The sequence below is a fragment of the Triturus cristatus genome, chromosome 1_1, assembly GCF_964204655.1.
Source record: "Triturus cristatus chromosome 1_1, aTriCri1.1, whole genome shotgun sequence".
Classification (NCBI taxonomy): Eukaryota; Metazoa; Chordata; class Amphibia; order Caudata; family Salamandridae; genus Triturus; species Triturus cristatus.
In genome coordinates, this window is record NC_140579.1 from 714,706,316 (window position 1) to 714,727,223 (window position 20,908).

Sequence of the window (20,908 nt, forward strand, 5' to 3'; positions counted from 1 at the left end):
CTGATGTCTGATTCCTAATGTCTGATGCTTGTGGATGTCTAATGCCTGATGTTTGATGCTTGTGGATGTCTGATGCCTGATGTCTGATGCTTGTGGCTGTCTGATGCCTGATGTCTGATGTGTGATACCTGATAAGACATCAGACATCAGGCATCAGACATCAGGCATCAGACATCCACAAGCATCAGGCATCAGACATCATGCATCAGACATCAGGCATCAGACATCCACAAACATCATACATCAAGCATCAGACATCCACAAGCATCAGGCATCAGACATCATGCATGATACATCCACAAGCATCAGACATCAGGCATCAAACATCCACAAGCATCAGACATCATGCATCGGACATCAGGCATCAGACATCCACAAGCATCAGGCATCAGACATCAGACATCAGGCATAAGACATCCACAAGCATCAGACATCAGGCATCAGACATCCACAAGCAACAGACATCATGCATCAGGCAACATACATCCACAAGCATCAGGCATCAGCCATCAAACATCAGGCATCAGACATCCACAAGCATCAGACGTCAGACATCCACAAGCATCAGGCATCAGACATCAGGCATTCACAAGCATCAGACATCCACAGGCATCCGACATCAGGCATCAGACTTCCACAAGCATCAGACATCCACAAGCATCAGGCATCAGACATCTGGCATCAGACATCCACAGGCATCAGACATCAGGCACCAGACATCCACAAGCATCAGACATCCACAAGCAACAGGCATCAGACATCAGACATCATGCATCAGACATCATGCATGAGACATCCACAAGCATCAGACATCAGGCATCAAACATCCACAAGCATCAGACATCATGCATCAGACATCAGGCAACACACATCCACAAGCATCAGACATCAGACATTCACAAACATCAGGCATCAGGCATCAGACATCCATAAACATCAGGCATCAGGCATCAGACATCCACAAACATCAGGCATCAGACATCCTGCATCAGACATCATGTGTCAGACATCAGGTGTCAGACATCATGCATCAGACATCCACAAGCATCAGACATCAGGCATCAGACAGCCACAAGCATCAGACATCCACAAGCATCAGACATCAGGAATCAAACATCCACAAGCATCAGACATCCACAAGCATCAGACATCATGCATCAGGCATCAGGCAACACACATCCACAAGCATCAGACATCGGGCATCAGACATCAGGCATCAGACTTCCACAAGCATCAAGCATCAGACATCAGGCATCAGACATCCACAAGCATCAGACATCAGGTATCAGACATCAGGCAACACACATCCACAAGCATCAGGCATCAGACATCCACAGGCATCAGACATCAGGAATCAGACATCAGGCATCAGACATCAGGCACCAGACATCCACAAGCATCAGGCATCAGACATCCACAAGCATCAGGCATCAGACATCCACAAGCATCAGACATCATGCATCAGACATCAGGTGTCAGACATCATGCATCAGACATCCACAAGCATCAGACATCAGGCATCAGACAGCCACAAGCATCAGACATCCACAAGCATCAAACATCAGGCATTAGACATCAGGAATCAGACATCAGGTATCAGACATCAGGCATAAGACATCAGGCCTCTGACATCAGACATCCACAAGTATCAGACATCTACAAGCATCAGACATTAGACATCAGGCATCAGACATCATGCATCAGACATCAGGCATCAGACATCCACAAACATCAGACTTCAAGCATCAGACATCCACAAGCATCAGACATCATGCATCAGACATCATGCATGAGACATCCACAAGCATCAGACATCAGGCATCAAACATCCACAAGCATCAGGCATGCATCAGACATCAGGCAACACACATCCACAAGCATCAGGCATCATGCATCAGACATCCACAAGCATCAGACATCAGGCATCAGACATCAGGCATCAGACATCCACAAGCATCAGACATCAGGAATCAGACATGCCTGATGTCTGATGTTTGATACCTGATGTCTTATTCCTGATGTCTGATGCTTGTGGATGTCTAATGCCTGATGTTTGATGCTTGTGGATGTCTGATGCCTGATGTCTGATGCTTGTGGCTGTCTGATGCCTGATGTCTGATGTGTGATACCTGATCAGACATCAGGCATCAGACATCCACAATCATCAGACATCAGGCATCAGACATCATGCATCAGACATCAGGCATCAGACATCCACAAACATCATACATCAAGCATCAGACATCCACAAGCATCAGGCATCAGACATCATGCATGAGACATCCACAAGCATCAGACATCAGGCATCAAACATCCACAAGCATCAGACATCATGCATCAGACATCAGGCAACACACATCCACAAGCATCAGGCATCAGACATCCACAAGCATCGGACATCAGGCATCAGACATCCACAAGCATCAGACATCAGGCACCAGACATCAGGCATAAGACATCCACAAGCATCAGACATCAGGCATCAGACATCCACAAGCAACAGACATCATGCATCAGGCATCAGGCAACATACATCCACAAGCATCAGGCATCAGCCATCAAACATCAGGCATCAGACATCCACAAGCATCAGACGTCAGACGTCCACAAGCATCAGGCATCAGACATCAGACTTCCACAAGCATCAGACATCCACAAGCATCAGGCATCAGACATCTGGCATCAGACATCCACAGGCATCAGACATCAGGCACCAGACATCCACAAGCATCAGACATCCACAAGCATCAGACATCAGGCATCAGACATCCACAAACATCAGACATCAAGCATCAGACATCCACAAGCATCAGGCATCAGACATCAGGCATCAGACATCATGCATCAGACATCATGCATGAGACATCCACAAGCATCAGACATCAGGCATCAAACATCCACAAGCATCAGACATCATGCATCAGACATCAGGCAACACACATCCACAAGCATCAGACATCAGACATCAGACATTCACAAACATCAGGCATCAGGCATCAGACATCCACAAACATCAGGCATCAGGCATCAGACATCCACAAACATCAGGCATCAGACATCCTGCATCAGACATCATGCGTCAGACATCAGGTGTCAGACATCATGCATCAGACATCCACAAGCATCAGACATCAGGCATCAAACAGCCACAAGCATCAGACATCCACAAGCATCAGACATCAGGAATCAAACATCCACAAGCATCAGACATCCACAAGCATCAGACATCATGCATCAGACATCAGGCAACACACATCCACAAGCATCAGACATCGGGCATCAGACATCAGGCATCAGACTTCCACAAGCATCAAGCATCAGACATCAGGCATCAGACATCCACAAGCATCAGACATCAGGTATCAGACATCAGGCAACACACATCCACAAGCATCAGGCATCAGACATCCACAGGCATCAGACATCAGGAATCAGACATCAGGCATCAGACATCCACAAGCATCAGACATCAGGCAACAGACAGCCACAAGCATCAGACATCCACAAGCATCAAACATCAGGCATTAGACATCAGGAATCAGACATCAGGTATCAGACATCAGACATAAGACATCAGGCCTCCGACATCAGACATCCACAAGTATCAGACATCTACAAGCATCAGACATTAGACATCAGGCATCAGACATCATGCATCAGACATCAGGCATCAGACATCCACAAACATCAGACTTCAAGTATCAGACATCCACAAGCATCAGACATCATGCATCAGACATCATGCATGAGACATCCACAAGCATCAGACATCAGGCATCAAACATCCACAAGCATCAGGCATGCATCAGACATCAGGCAACACACATCCACAAGCATCAGGCATCAGACATCCACAAGCATCAGACATCATGCATCAGACATCAGGCAACACATCCACAAGCATCAGACATCAAACATCGGGCATCAGACATCAGGCATCAGACATCCACAAGCATCGGACATCAGACATCCACAAGCATCAGACATTAGGCACCAGACATCAGCCATCAGGCATAAGACATCCACAAGCATCAGGCATCAGACATCCACAAGCAACAGACATCATGCATCAAACATCAGGCAACATACATCCACAAACATCAGGCATCAGACATCAAACATCAGGCATCAGACATCCACAAGCATCAGGCATCAGACATCAGGCATCCACAAGCATCAGACATCCGAGTTCAGGCATCGGACATCAGGCATCAGACATCCACAAGCATCAGGCATCACGCTCCCAACCGGCATGTTACAGGCCTATCTCCCTTATTGATAACACTTTAAAGATTTTAGGGAGAGTATTGTACAATAAAATTTTATTATGGGCCGAGGATAACCAAATTTTAGAGAGCTGCCAGTTGGGTTTCCGCAACAAAGTCGGTACCGCGGAGCAGTGTCTTAACCTGAACCTCATTTTGGGCAAATACACCGTAGCACGTAATTGCCCAATCTATCTGGCCTTTATGGACCTATCCACTGCCTTTGACCTTGTCAATAGGTCGTTATTATGGAAGGCTTTACTGGATTACGGTCTGGATGAATCCTTGGTACATTTCCTGGCCTATTTGCACAGAGACTTGAAGGCCTGTGTTAGGATTGGTATTGGGGGCGAGGTCTCTGAGCTAGTTACAGTTAATAGAGGGGTTAGACAGGGCTGCGTCCTTGCCCCCCTCTTATTTATAATATATATTAACGGCCTTCACAAACACCTGGTTTCTTTAACTACCGATGTCCCGTCAATAAAAGGGAATTATCTCCCCGCTCTGCTCTACGCAGATGATGCGGTCCTTATGGGGCGCACCCCAAACGCTTTACGCATCTTAGTGAATGGCTTTGTTGCACATATGGATTCCCTAGATTTGAAGACTAATTTCAAGAAGTCTTTTGTAATGTCTTGTGGCCCGAAGAGGCGTCACATTGGCAGTATAGTTGTGGGGGCTGAAAGATTGGGCGCTACTAGCAGTTTCCCGTACTTGGGTGTGGTCTTTGCTGCGAACAACTCCTGGCATGGGCACATAGCCCACGCCAGGAGTAAGTTCTCAAAGTCCATTAACTGTATTTTGAGTCTCCCCCGTCCAAAATTAACCGGGGCATTGCCTGCTATTCTAAAAATATACAAAACCCAATGCGTCCCGGTTGCTACCTACGGTGCTGAAGTTTGGGGAACCGCTAGATGTTCCGATTTAATTATTGAGGAACACAGATTTTGTAGGAAACTTCTATGTGCTCCTATCACTTCCCCACATTTTATATGTCATAGGGAATTGGGGTTGCATTTTATAGGGGATTTTATTCGTGCACGCCCAGCCCTTTTTTGGTTGGCGATTTGGAAAAACCCTGCCGCCATTTTGACTAGGGATATCATCGAGGATTGTCTACGCTGCGACAGGGGCCTGGCTATCCCCTGGTTATCAGGGGTGTCTAGCGTATTCCGCAGCGTGAATCTTGAAAACATCTTCCTAGAACCAACTACCACTGTGCTCCCCACCAAATGCGAACTTAAAAAAGCACTTTATATGTTATTTGACGCCGAAAGGGTAGCTAGGGAGTCTCTGAAACCCAGTGTCCGTGGATACCTAGCCCATAATCTTACAATTTATCCGACACCTAGTTATTTAACTCTTCCGTTGAGCCATTGGGAGCGTGGCCTTATATTTCGCCTTAGGGCAGACACCATTAAATATGCACTTAGCTTTCCTTTATGGAATTTTAATGACCAATGTGCTGAGCCATGCCCTTGTGACTCTCAGAGTAGGCAAACAATTTTACATTTTTTATTTTTTTGTAAATTTTATATGAAGTATATTAAATGGTTTTTATCCCCGTATTTTAAAAAATTAAAACCCCTTAGCCTGGAACTTGCATTTTCAATGATTTTGTCCCTGGATGACGATGAACTTGTCTTTCGCGTGAGCTCTTTTCTAAAAACTGTGGTTCGTGCCCGGCTAACAATGTCCTAAAGTAATATGGTTTACCCCTTATGTGCAAAACAGCATTTTATTGTCTAATTGTATGATTTTATAAATGTTATGTTTTTTTTTTTTTTCTGTACTTTTATGGATTGTAATGATCCGAATAAAGTTTTCATTGATTGATTGATTGATTGACAAGCATCAGGCATCAGACATCAGGCACCAGACATCAGCCATCAGGCATAAGACATCCACAAGCATCAGACATCAGGCATCAGACATCCACAAGCAACAGACATCATGCATCAGGCATCAGACATCCACAAGCATCAGGCATCAGACATCCACAAGCATCAGACATCAGACATCAGGCATAAGACATCAGGCCTCCGACATCAGACATCCACAAGTATCAGACATCTACAAGCATCAGACATTAGACATCAGGCATCAGACATCATGCATCAGACATCAGGCATCAGACATCCACAAACATCAGACTTCAAGCATCAGACATCCACAAGCATCAGACATCATGCATCAGACATCATGCATGAGACATCCACAAGCATCAGACATCAGGCATCAAACATCCACAAGCATCAGGCATGCATCAGACATCAGGCAACACACATCCACAAGCATCAGGCATCAGACATCCACAAGCATCAGACATCATGCATCAGACATCAGGCAACACATCCACAAGCATCAGACATCAAACATCGGGCATCATGCATCAGGCATCAGACATCCACAATCATCAGGCATCAGACATCCACAAGCATCAGACATCAGACATCAGGCACCAGACATCCACAAGCATCAGACATCAGGCACCAGACACCCACAAGCATCAGACATCCACAAGCATCAGACATAAGGCATCAGACATCCACAAGCATCAGACATCAGAAATCAGACATCAGGCATCAGGCACCAGACATCCACAAGCATCAGACATCCACAAGCATCAGACATCAGGCATTAGACATCCGGCACCAGACATGCACAAGCATCAGGCATCAGACATGCACAAGCATCAGGCATCAGACATCATGCATCAGACATCAGGTGTCAGACATGCATCAGACATCCACAAGCATCAGACATCAGGCATCAGACAGCCACAAGCATCAGACATCAGGCATCAGACATCCACAAGCATCAAACATAAGGCATTAGACATCCACAAGCATCAGCCATCAGGAATCAGACATCAGGTATCAGACATCAGGCCTCAGATATCAGACATCCACAAGTATCAGACATCTACAAACATCAGGCATCAGACATCATGCATCAGACATCAGGTATCAGACATCCACAAACATCAGACATCAAGCATCAGACATCCACAAGCATCAGACATCATGCATGAGACATCCACAAGCATCAGACATCAGGCATCAAACATCCACAAGCATCAGACATCCACAAGCAATATGCATGAGGCATCAGACATCCACAAGCATCAGACATCATGCATCAGACATCAGGTGTCAGACATCATGCGTCAGACATCCACAAGCATCAGACATCAGGCATCAGACAGCCACGAGCATCAGACATCAGGCATCAGACATCCACAAGCATCAGACATCAGGAATCAGACATCAGGTATCACACATCAGACATCAGGCCTCAGACATCAGACATCCACAAGTATCAGACATTAAGACATCAGGCATCAGACATCATGCATCAGACATCAGACATCCACAAACATCAGACATCAAGCATCAGACATCCACAAGCATCAGGCATTCGACATCAGGCATCAGACATCAGGCACCAGACATCCACAAGCATCAGACATCCACAAGCATCAGACATCTGGCATCAGACATCCACAGGCATCAGGCACCAGACATCCACAAGCATCAGACATCCACAAGCATCAGACATCAGGCATCAGACATCCAAAAACATCAGACATCAAGCATCAGACATCCACAAGCATCAGGCATCAGACATCAGACATCAGGCATCAGACATCATGCATCAGACATCATGCATGAGACATCCACAAGCATCAGACATAAGGCATCATACATCCTCAAGCATCAGACATCCACAAGCATCATGCATGAGGCATCAGACATCCACAAGCATCAGACATCATGCATCAGACATCATGCATCAGACATCAGGTGTCAGACATCATGCATCAGACATCCACAAGCATCAACATCAGGCATCAGACAGCCACAAGCATCAGACATCAGGCATCAGACATCCACAAGCATCAGGCATCAGACATCAAACATCAGGCATCAGACATCCACAAGCATCAGGCATCAGACATCCACAAGCGTCTGGCATCAGACATCAGGCATCCACAAGCATTAGACATCCACAAGCATCAGGCATTCGACATCAGGCATCAGACATCAGGCACCAGACATCCACAAGCATCAGACATCCACAAGCACCAGACATCTGGCATCAGACATCCACAGGCATCAGACATCAGGCACCAGACATCCACAAGCATCAGACATCCACAAGCATCAGACATCAGGCATCAGACATCCAAAAACATCAGACATCAAGCATCAGACATCCACAAGCATCAGGCATCAGACATCAGGCATCAGACATCATGCATCAGACATCATGCATGAGACATCCACAAGCATCAGACATCAGGCATCATACATCCACAAGCATCAGACATCCACAAGCATCATGCATGAGGCATCAGACATCCACAAGCATCAGACATCATGCATCAGACATCATGCATCAGACATCAGGTGTCAGTCACATGCATCAGACATCCACAAGCATCAACATCAGGCATCAGACAGCCACAAGCATCAGACATCAGGCATCAGACATCCACAAGCATCAGACATCAGGAATCAGACATCAGATATCACACATCAGACATCAGGCCTCAGACATCAGACATCCACAAGTATCAGACATCTACAAGCATCAGACATTAAGACATCAGGCATCAGACATCATGCATCAGACATCAGACATCCACAAACATCAGACATCAAGCATCAGACATCCACAAGCATCAGACATCATGCATCAGACATCATGCATGAGACATCAGGCATCAAACATCCACAAGCATCAGACATCATGCATCAGACATCAGGCAACACACATCCACAAGCATCAGGCATCAGACATCCACAAGCATCATGCATCAGACATCATGCATCAGACATCAGGTGTCAGACATCCACAAGCATCATATATCAGGCATCAGACAGCCACAAGCATCAGACATCCACAAGCATCAGACATCAGGAATCAAACATCCACAAGCATCAGACATCCACAAGCATCAGACATCATGCATCAGACATCAGGCAACACACATCCACAAGCATAAGGCATCAGACATCAAACATCAGGCATCAGACATCAGGCATCAGACTTCCACAAGCATCAGACATCAGGTGTCAGACATCAGGCATCAGACATCAGGCACCAGACATCCACAAGCATCAGGCATCAGACATTCACAAGCATCAGACATCAGGCATCAGACATCCACAAGCATCAGACATCCACAAGCATCAAACATCATGCATCAGACATCATGCATCAGACATCAGGTGTCAGACATCATGCATCAGACATCCACAAGCATCAGACATCAGGCATCAGACAGCCACAAGCATCAGACATCAGGCATCAGACATCCACAAGCATCAAACATCAGGCATTAGACATCCACAAGCATCAGACATCAGGAATCAGACATCAGGTATCAGGCATAAGACATCAGGCATCAGACATCCACAAACATCAGACATCAAGCATCAGACATCCACAAGCATCATGCATCAGACATCAGGCATCAGACATCATGCATCAGACATCATGCATGAGACATCCACAAGCATCAGACATCAGGCATCAAACATCCACAAGCATCAGACATCATGCATCAGACATCAGGCAACACACATCCACAAGCATCAGACATCAGACATCAGACATTCACAAACATCAGGCATCAGGCATCAGACATCCACAAACATCAGGCATTAGGCATCAGACATCCACAAACATCAGGCATCAGTCATCCTGCATCAGACATCATGCATCAGACATCAGGTGTCAGACATCATGCATCAGACATCCACAAGCATCAGACATCAGGCATCAGACAGCCACAAGCATCAGACATCAGGCATCAGACAGCCACAAACATCAGACATCAGGAATCAAACATCCACAAGCATCAGACATCCACAAGCATCAGACATCATGCATCAGACATCAGGCAACACACATCCACAAGCATCAGACATCGGGCATCAGACATCAGGCATCAGACTTCCACAAGCATCAAGCATCAGACATCAGGCATCAGACATCCACAAGCATCAGACATCAGGTATCAGACATCAGGCAACACACATCCACAAGCATCAGGCATCAGACATCCACAGGCATCAGACATCAGGAATCAGACATCAGACATCAGGCACCAGACATCCACAAGCATCAGGCATCAGACATCCACAAGCATCAGACATCATGCATCAGACATCAGGTGTCAGACATCATGCATCAGACATCCACAAGCATCAGACATCAGGCATCAGACAGCCACAAGCATCAGACATCCACAAGCATCAAACATCAGGCATTAGACATCCATAAGCATCAGACATCAGGAATCAGACATCAGGTATCAGACATCAGGCATAAGACATCAGGCCTCCGACATCAGACATCCACAAGTATCAGACATCTACAAGCATCAGACATCAGGCATCCGACATCATGCATCAGACATCAGGCATCAGACATCCACAAACATCAGACTTCAAGCATCAGACATCCACAAGCATCAGACATCATGCATCAGACATCATGCATGAGACATCCACAAGCATCAGACATCAGGCATCAAACATCCACAAGCATCAGGCATGCATCAGACATCAGGCAACACACATCCACAAGCATCAGGCATCAGACATCCACAAGCATCAGACATCATGCATCAGACATCAGGCAACACATCCACAAGCATCAGACATCAAACATCGGGCATCAGACATCAGGCATCAGACATCCACAAGCATCGGACATCAGACATCCACAAGCATCAGACATCAGGCACCAGACATCAGCCATCAGGCATAAGACATCCACAAGCATCAGGCATCAGACATCCACAAGCAACAGACATCATGCATCAGACATCAGGCAACATACATCCACAAACATCAGGCATCAGACATCAAACATCAGGCATCAGACATCCACAAGCATCAGACATCAGGCATCCACAAGCATCAGACATCCGACATCAGGCATCGGACATCAGGCACCAGACATCCACAAGCATCAGGCATCAGACATCAGGCACCAGACATCAGCCATCAGGCATAGGACATCCACAAGCATCAGACATCAGGCATCAGACATCCACAAGCAACAGACATCAGGAATCAGACATCAGACATCAGGCACCAGACATCCACAAGCATCAGACATCCACAAGCATCAGACATAAGGCATCAGACATCCACAAGCATCAGACATCAGAAATCAGACATCAGGCATCAGGCACCAGACATCCACAAGCATCAGACATCCACAAGCATCATGCATCAGGCATCAGACATCCACAATCATCAGGCATCAGACATCCACAAGCATCAGACATCAGGCATCAGACATCAGGCACCAGACATCCACAAGCATCAGACATCAGGCACCAGACATCCACAAGCATCAGATATCCACAAGCATCAGACATAAGGCATCAGACATCCACAAGCATCAGACATCAGAAATCAGACATCAGGCATCAGGCACCAGACATCCACAAGCATCAGACATCCACAAGCATCAGACATCAGGCATTAGACATCCGGCACCAGACATGCACAAGCATCAGGCATCAGACATGCACAAGCATCAGGCATCAGACATCATGCATCAGACATCATGCATCAGACATCAGGTGTCAGACATGCATCAGACAGCCACAAGCATCAGACATCAGGCATCAGACAGCCACAAGCATCAGACATCAGGCATCAGACATCCACAAGCATCAAACATAAGGCATTAGACATCCACAAGCATCAGACATCAGGAATCAGACATCAGGTATAAGACATCAGGCCTCAGATATCAGACATCCACAAATATCAGACATCTACAAACATCAGGCATCAGACATCATGCATCAGACATCAGGTATCAGACATCCACAAACATCAGACATCAAGCATCAGACATCCACAAGCCTCAGGCATCAGACATCAGGCATCAGACATCCACAAACATCAGACATCAAGCATCCGACATCCACAAGCATCAGACATCATGCATCAGACATCATGCATGAGACATCCACAAGCATCAGACATCAGGCATCAAACATCCACAAGCATCAGACATCCACAAGCATCATGCATGAGGCATCAGACATCCACACGCATCAGACATCATGCATCAGACATCAGGTGTCAGACATCATGCGTCAGACATCCACAAGCATCAGACATCAGGCATCAGACAGCCACAAGCATCAGACATCAGGCATCAGACATCCACAAGCATCAGACATCAGGAATCAGACATCAGGTATCACACATCAGACATCAGGCCTCAGACATCAGACATCCACAAGTATCAGACATTAAGACATCAGGCATCAGACATCATGCATCAGACATCAGACATCCACAAACATCAGACATCAAGCATCAGACATCCACAAGCATCAGGCATCAGACATCATGCATCAGACATCATGCATGAGACATCCACAAGCATCAGACATCAGGCATCAAACATCCACAAGCATCAGACATCATGCATCAGACATCTGGCAACACACGTCCACAAGCATCAGGCATCAGACATCCACAAGCATCAGACATCAGGCATCAGACATCCACAAGCATCGGACATCAGGCATCAGACATCATGCGTCAGACATCATACATCAGACATCGGGCATCAGACATTCACAAACATCAGGCATCAGACATCAGGCATCAGACACCCACAAACATCATGCGTCAGACATCCACAAGCATCAGACATCCTGCATCAGACATGCGTCAGACATCAGGTGTCAGACATCATGCATCAGACATCCACAAGCATCAGACATCAGGCATCAGACAGCCACAAGCATCAGACATCCACAAGCATCAGACATCAGGAATCAAACATCCACAAGCATCAGACATCCACAAGCATCAGACATCCACAAGCATCAGACATCAGGAATCAAACATCCACAAGCATCAGACATCATGCATCAGACATCAGGCAACACACATCCACAAGCATCAGACATCGGGCATCAGACATCAGGCATCAGACTTCCACAAGCATCAGACATCAGGCATCAGACATCCACAAGCATCAGACATCAGGTATCAGACATCAGGCAACACACATCCACAAGCATCAGACATCCACAGGCATCAGACATTAGGCATCAGACATCCACAAGCATCAGACATCAGGAATCAGACATCAGGCATCAGACATCAGGCACCAGACATCCACAAGCATCAGGCATTAGACATTCACAAGCATCAGACATCAGGCATCAGACATCCACAAGCATCAGACATCATGCATCAGATATCAGGTGTCAGACATCAGGTGTCAGACATCCACAAGCATCAGACATCAGGCACCAGACATCCACAAGCATCAGGCATCAGACATTCACAAGCATCAGACATCAGGCACCAGACATCCACAAGCATCAGGCATCAGACATTCACAAGCATCAGACATCAGGCACCAGAAATCCACAAGCATCAGACATCCACAAGCATCAGACATCATGCATCAGACATCATGCATCAGACATCAGGTGTCAGACATCATGCATCAGACATCCACAAGCATCAGACATCAGGCATCAGACAGCCACAAGCATCAGACATCAGGCATCAGACATCCACAAGCATCAGACATCAGGAATCAGACATGCCTGATGCCTGATGTGTGATACCTGATGTCTGATTCCTGATGTCTGATGTTTGTGGATGTCTAATGCCTGATGTTTGATGCTTGTGGATGTCTGATGCCTGATGTCTGATGCTTGTGGCTGTCTGATGCCTGATGTCTGATGTGTGATACCTGATAAGACATCAGGCCTCAGACATCAGACATCCGCAAGTATCAGACATCTACAAGCATCAGACATTAAGATATCAGGCATCAGACATCATGCATCAGACATCAAGCAACACACATCCACAAGCATCAGGCATCAGACATCCACAAGCATCAAGCATCGGACATCAGGCATCAGACATCCACAAGCAACAGACATCATGCATCAGGCATCAGACATCCACAAGCATCAGGCATCAGACATCCACAAGCATCAGGCATCAGACATCCACAAGCGTCTGGCATCAGACATCAGGCATCCACAAGCATCAGACATCCACAAGCATCAGGCATTCGACATCAGGCATCAGACATCAGGCACCAGACATCCACAAGCATCAGACATCCACAAGCATCAGACATCTGGCATCAGACATCCACAGGCATCAGACATCAGGCACCAGACATCCACAAGCATCAGACATCCACAAGCATCAGACTTCAGGCATCAGACATCCACAAACATCAGACATCAAGCATCAGACATCCACAAGCATCAGGCATCAGACATCAGGCATCAGACATCATGCATCAGACATGCATGAGACATCCACAAGCATCAGACATCAGGCATCATACATCCACAAGCATCAGACATCCACAAGCATCATGCATGAGGCATCAGACATCCACAAGCATCAGATATCATGCATCAGACATCATGCATCAGACATCAGGTGTCAGACATCATGCATCAGACATCCACAAGCATCAACATCAGGCATCAGACAGCCACAAGCATCAGACATCAGGCATCAGACATCCACAAGCATCAGACATCAGGAATCAGACATCAGGTATCACACATCAGACATCAGGCCTCAGACATCAGACATCCACAAGTATCAGACATCTACAAGCATCAGACATTAAGACATCAGGCATCAGACATCATGTATCAGACATCAGACATCCACAAACATCAGACATCAAGCATCAGACATCCACAAGCATCAGACATCATGTATCACACATCAGGCAACACACATCCACAAGCATCAGGCATCAGACATCCACAAGCATCATGCATCAGACATCATGCATCAGACATCAGGTGTCAGACATCCACAAGCATCATATATCAGGCATCAGACAGCCACAAGCATCAGACATCGACAAGCATCAGACATCAGGAATCAAACATCCACAAGCATCAGACATCCAAAAGCATCAGACATCATGCATCAGACATCAGGCAACACACATCCACAAGCATAAGGCATCAGACATCAAACATCGGGCATCAGACATCAGGCATCAGACTTCCACAAGCATCAGACATCAGGTGTCAGACATCATGCATCAGACATCAGGCAACACACATCCACAAGCATCAGACATCAGACATCCACAAGCATCAGACATCAGGAATCAGTCATCAGGCATCAGACATCAGGCACCAGACATCCACAAGCATCAGGCATCAGACATTCACAAGCATCAGACATCAGACATCCACAAGCATCAGACATCCACAAGCATCAGACATCATGCATCAGACATCATGCATCAGACATCAGGTGTCAGACATCATGCATCAGACATCCACAAGCATCAGACATCAGGCATCAGACAGCCACAAGCATCAGACATCAGGCATCAGACATCCACAAGCATCATACATCAGGCATTAGACATCCACAAGCATCAGACATCAGGAATCAGACATCAGGTATCAGGCATAAGAAATCAGGCCTCAGACATCAGACATCCACAAGTATCAGACATCAGGCATCAGACATCCAAAAACATCAGACATCAAGCATCAGACATCCAAAAGCATCAGACATCAGACATCATGCATGAGACATCAGGCATCAAACATCCACAAGCATCAGACATCATGCCTCAGACATCAGGCAACACACATCCACAAGCATCAGACATCCACAAGCATCAGACATCATGCATCAGACATCAGGCAACACACATCCACAAGCATCAGGCATCAGACATCAAACATCGGGCATCAGACATCAGGCATCAGACTTCCACAAGCATCGGACATCAGGCATCAGACATCCACAAGCATCAGACATCAGGCACCAGACATCAGCCATCAGGCATAAGACATCCACAAGCAACAGACATCAGACATCAGGCATCAGACATCCACAAGCATCAGGCATCAGACATCCACAAGCGTCAGGCATCAGACATCAGGCATCCACAAGCATCAGACATCCACAAGCATCAGGCATCCGACATCAGGCATCCGACATCAGGCATCAGACATCAGGCATCAGACATCAGGCATCAGACATCCACAAGCATCAGGCATCAGACATCAGGCATCCACAAGCATCAGACATCCACAAGCATCAGGCATCCGACATCAGGCATCCGACATCAGGCACCAGACATCAGGCACCAGACATCCACAAGCATCAGACATCCACAAGCATCAGACATCCACAAGCATCAGACATCCACAAGCATCAGGCATCAGACATCTGGCATCAGACATCCACAAGCATCAGACATCAGGAATCAGACATCACGCATGAGACATCCACAAGCATCAGACATCAGGCATCAAACATCCACAAGCATCAGACATCATGCATCAGACATCAGGCAACACGCATCCACAAGCATCAGACATCAGGCATCAGGCATCAGACATTCACAAACATCAGGCATCAGACATCAGGCATCAGACATCCACAATCAGGCATTAGACATCCACAAGCATGAGACATCATGCATCAGACATCAGGTATCAGACATCATGCATCAGACATCATGCATCAGATATCAGGCATCAGACATCAGGAATCAAACATCCACAAGCATCAGACATCATGCATCAGACATCAGGCAACAAACATCCACAAGCATCAGGCATCAGAAATCAAACATCGGGCATCAGACATCAGGCATCAGACTTCCACAAGCATCAAGCATCAGACATCATGCATCAGACATCAGGTATCAGACATCAGGCAACACACATCCACAAGCATCAGGCATCAGACATCAGGCATCAGGCACCAGACATCCACAAGCATCAGGCATCAGACATTCACAAGCATCAGACATCAGACATCCACAAGCATCAGACATCCACAAGCATCAGACATCATGCATCAGACATCATGCATCAGACATCAGGTGTCAGACATCATGCATCAGACATCCACAAGCATCAGACAGCCACAAGCATCAGACATCAGGCATCAGACATCTACAAGCATCAGACATCAGGAATCAGACATCAGGTATCACACATCAGACATCAGGCATAAGACATCAGGCCTCAGACATCAGACATCCACAAGTATCAGACATCTACAAGCAGACATTAAGACATCAGGCATCAGACATCATGCATCAGACATCAGGCATCAGACATCCACAAACATCAGACATCAAGCATCAGACATCCACAAGCATCAGACATCAGGCATCAGACATCCACAAACATCAGACATCAAGCATCCGACATCCACAAGCATCAGACATCATGCATCAGACATCATGCATGAGACATCCACAAGCATCAGACATCAGGCATCAAACATCCACAAGCATCAGACATCAGGCAACACACATCCACAAGCATCAGACATCAGGCATCAGACATTCACAAACATCAGGCATCAGACATCAGGCAACACACATCCACAAGCATCAGGCATCGGACATCAAGCATCAGACATCAGGCATCAGACATTCACAAACATCAGGCATCAGACATCAGGCATCAGACATCCACAAACATCAGGCATCAGACATCCACAAACATCAGGCATCAGACATCCTGCATCAGACATCATGCGTCAGACATCAGGTGTCAGACATCATGCATTAGACATCCACAAGCATCAGACATCAGGTATCAGACAGCCACAAGCATCAGACATCCACAAGCATCAGACATCAGGAATCAAACATCCACAAGCATCAGACATCCACAAGCATCAGACATCATGCATCAGACATCAGGCAACACACATCCACAAGCATCAGGCATCAGGCATCAGACTTCCATAAGCATCAAGCATCAGACATCAGACATCAGACATCCACAAGCATCAGACATCAGGTATCAGACATCAGGCAACACACATCCACAAGCATCAGGCATCAGACATCCACAGGCATCAGACATCAGGAATCAGAAATCAGACATCAGGCACCAGACAGCCACAAGCATCAGGCATCAGACATTCACAAGCATCAGACATCAGGCATCAGACATCCACAAGCATCAGACATCATGCATCAGACATCAGGTGTCAGACATCATGCATCAGACATCCACAAGCATCAGACATCAGGCATCAGACAGCCACAAGCATCAGACATCAGGCATCAGACATCAGGCATCAGACATCCACAAGCATCAAACATCAGGCATCAGACATCCACAAGCATCAGACATCAGGCATCAGACAGCCACAAGCATCAGACATCAGGCATCAGACATCCACAAGCATCAAACATCAGGCATTAGACATCCACAAGCATCAGACATCAGGCATCAAACATCCACAAGCATCAGGCATCATGCATCAGACATCAGGCAACACACATCCACAAGCATCAGGCATCAGACATCCACAAGCATCAGACATCATGCATCAGACATCAGGCAACACACATTCACAAGCATCAGACATCAAACATCGGGCATCAGACATCAGACATCCACAAGCATCGGACATCAGACATCCACAAGCATCAGGCATCAGACATCAGCCATCAGGCATAAGACATCCACAAGCATCAGACATCAGGCATCAGACATCCCCAAGCAACAGACATCATGCATCAGACATCAGGCAACATACATCCACAAGCATCAGGCATCAGACATCAAACATCAGGCATCAGACATCCACAAGCATCAGGCATCAGACATCAGGCATCCACAAGCATCAGACATCCGACATCAGGCATCAGACATCAGGCACCAGACATCCACAAGCATCAAACATCCACAAGCATCAGACATCTGGCATCAGACATCCACAAGCATCAGACATCAGGCATCAGACATCAGGCACCAGACATCCACAAGCATCAGACATCCACAAGCATCAGACATCAGGCACCAGACATCCACAAGCATCAGACATAAGGCATCAGACATCCACAAGCATCAGACATAAGAAATCAGACATCAGGCATCAGGCACCAGACATGCACAAGCATCAGACATCCACAAGCATCAGACATCTGGCATCAGACATCCGGCACCAGACATGCACAAGCATCAGGCATCAGACATGCACAAGCATCAGGCATCAGACATGCATCAGACATCCACAAGCATCAGACATCAGGCATCAGACAGCCACAAGCATCAGACATCAGGCATCAGACATCCACAAGCATCAAACATAAGGCATTAGACATCCACAAGCATCAGACATCAGGAATCAGACATCAGGTATCACACGTCAGACATCAGGCATAAGATATCAGGCCTCAGACATCAGACATCCACAAGTATCAGACATCTACAAACATCTAGCATCAGACATCATGCATCAGACATCAGGTATCAGACATCCACAAACATCAGACATCAAGCATCAGACATCCACAAGCATCAGACATCAGGCATCAGACATCCACAAACATCAGACATCAAGCATCCGACATCCACAAGCATCAGACATCATGCATCAGACATCATGCATGAGACATCCACAAGCATCAGACATCAGGCATCAAACATCCACAAGCATCAGACATCCACAAGCATCATGCATGAGGCATCAGACATCCACAAGCATCAGACATCATGCATCAGACATCATGCATCAGACATCAGGTGTCAGACATCATGCATCAGACATCCACAAGCATCAGACATCAGGCATCAGACAGCCACAAGCATCAGGCATCAGACATCCACAAGCATCAGACATCAGGAATCAGACATCAGGTATCACACATCAGACATCAGGCCTCAGACATCAGACATCCACAAGTATCAGACATCTACAAGCATCAGACATTAAGACATCAGACATCATGCATCAGACATCAGACATCCACAAACATCAGCCATCAAGCATCAGACATCCACAAGCATCAGGCATCATGCATCAGACATCATGCATCAGACATCCACAAGCATCAGACATCAGGCATCAAACATCCACAAGCATCAGACATCATGCATCAGACATCAGGCAACACACATCCACAAGCATCAGACATCCACAAGCATCAGACATCAGGCATCAGACATCCACAAGCATCGGACATCAGGCATCAGACATCATGCGTCAGACATCATGCATCAGACATCAGACATCAGGCATCAGACATTTACAAACATCAGGCATCAGACATCCACAAACATCATGCATCAGACATCCACAAGCATCAGACATCCTGCATCAGACACCATGCATCAGACATCAGGTGTCAGACATCATGCATCAGACATCCACAAGCACCAGACATCCTGCATCAGACATCATGCATCAGACATCAGGTGTCAGACATCATGCATCAGACATCCACAAGCATCAGCCATCAGGCATCAGACAGCCACAAGCAGCAGACATCAGGAATCAAACATCCACAAGCATCAGACATCCACAAGCATCAGACATGCATCAGACATCATGCATCAGACATCAGGCAACACCCATCCACAAGCATCAGACATCGGGCATCAGACATCAGGCATCAGACTTCCACAAGCATCAAGCATCAGACATCAGGCATCAGACATCCACAAGCATCAGGCATCAGACATCCACAAGCATCGGACATCAGGCATCAGACATCCACAAGCATCAGACATCAGGCACCAGACATCATTCATAAGACATCCACAAGCATCAGACATCAGGCATCAGACATCCACAAGCAACAGA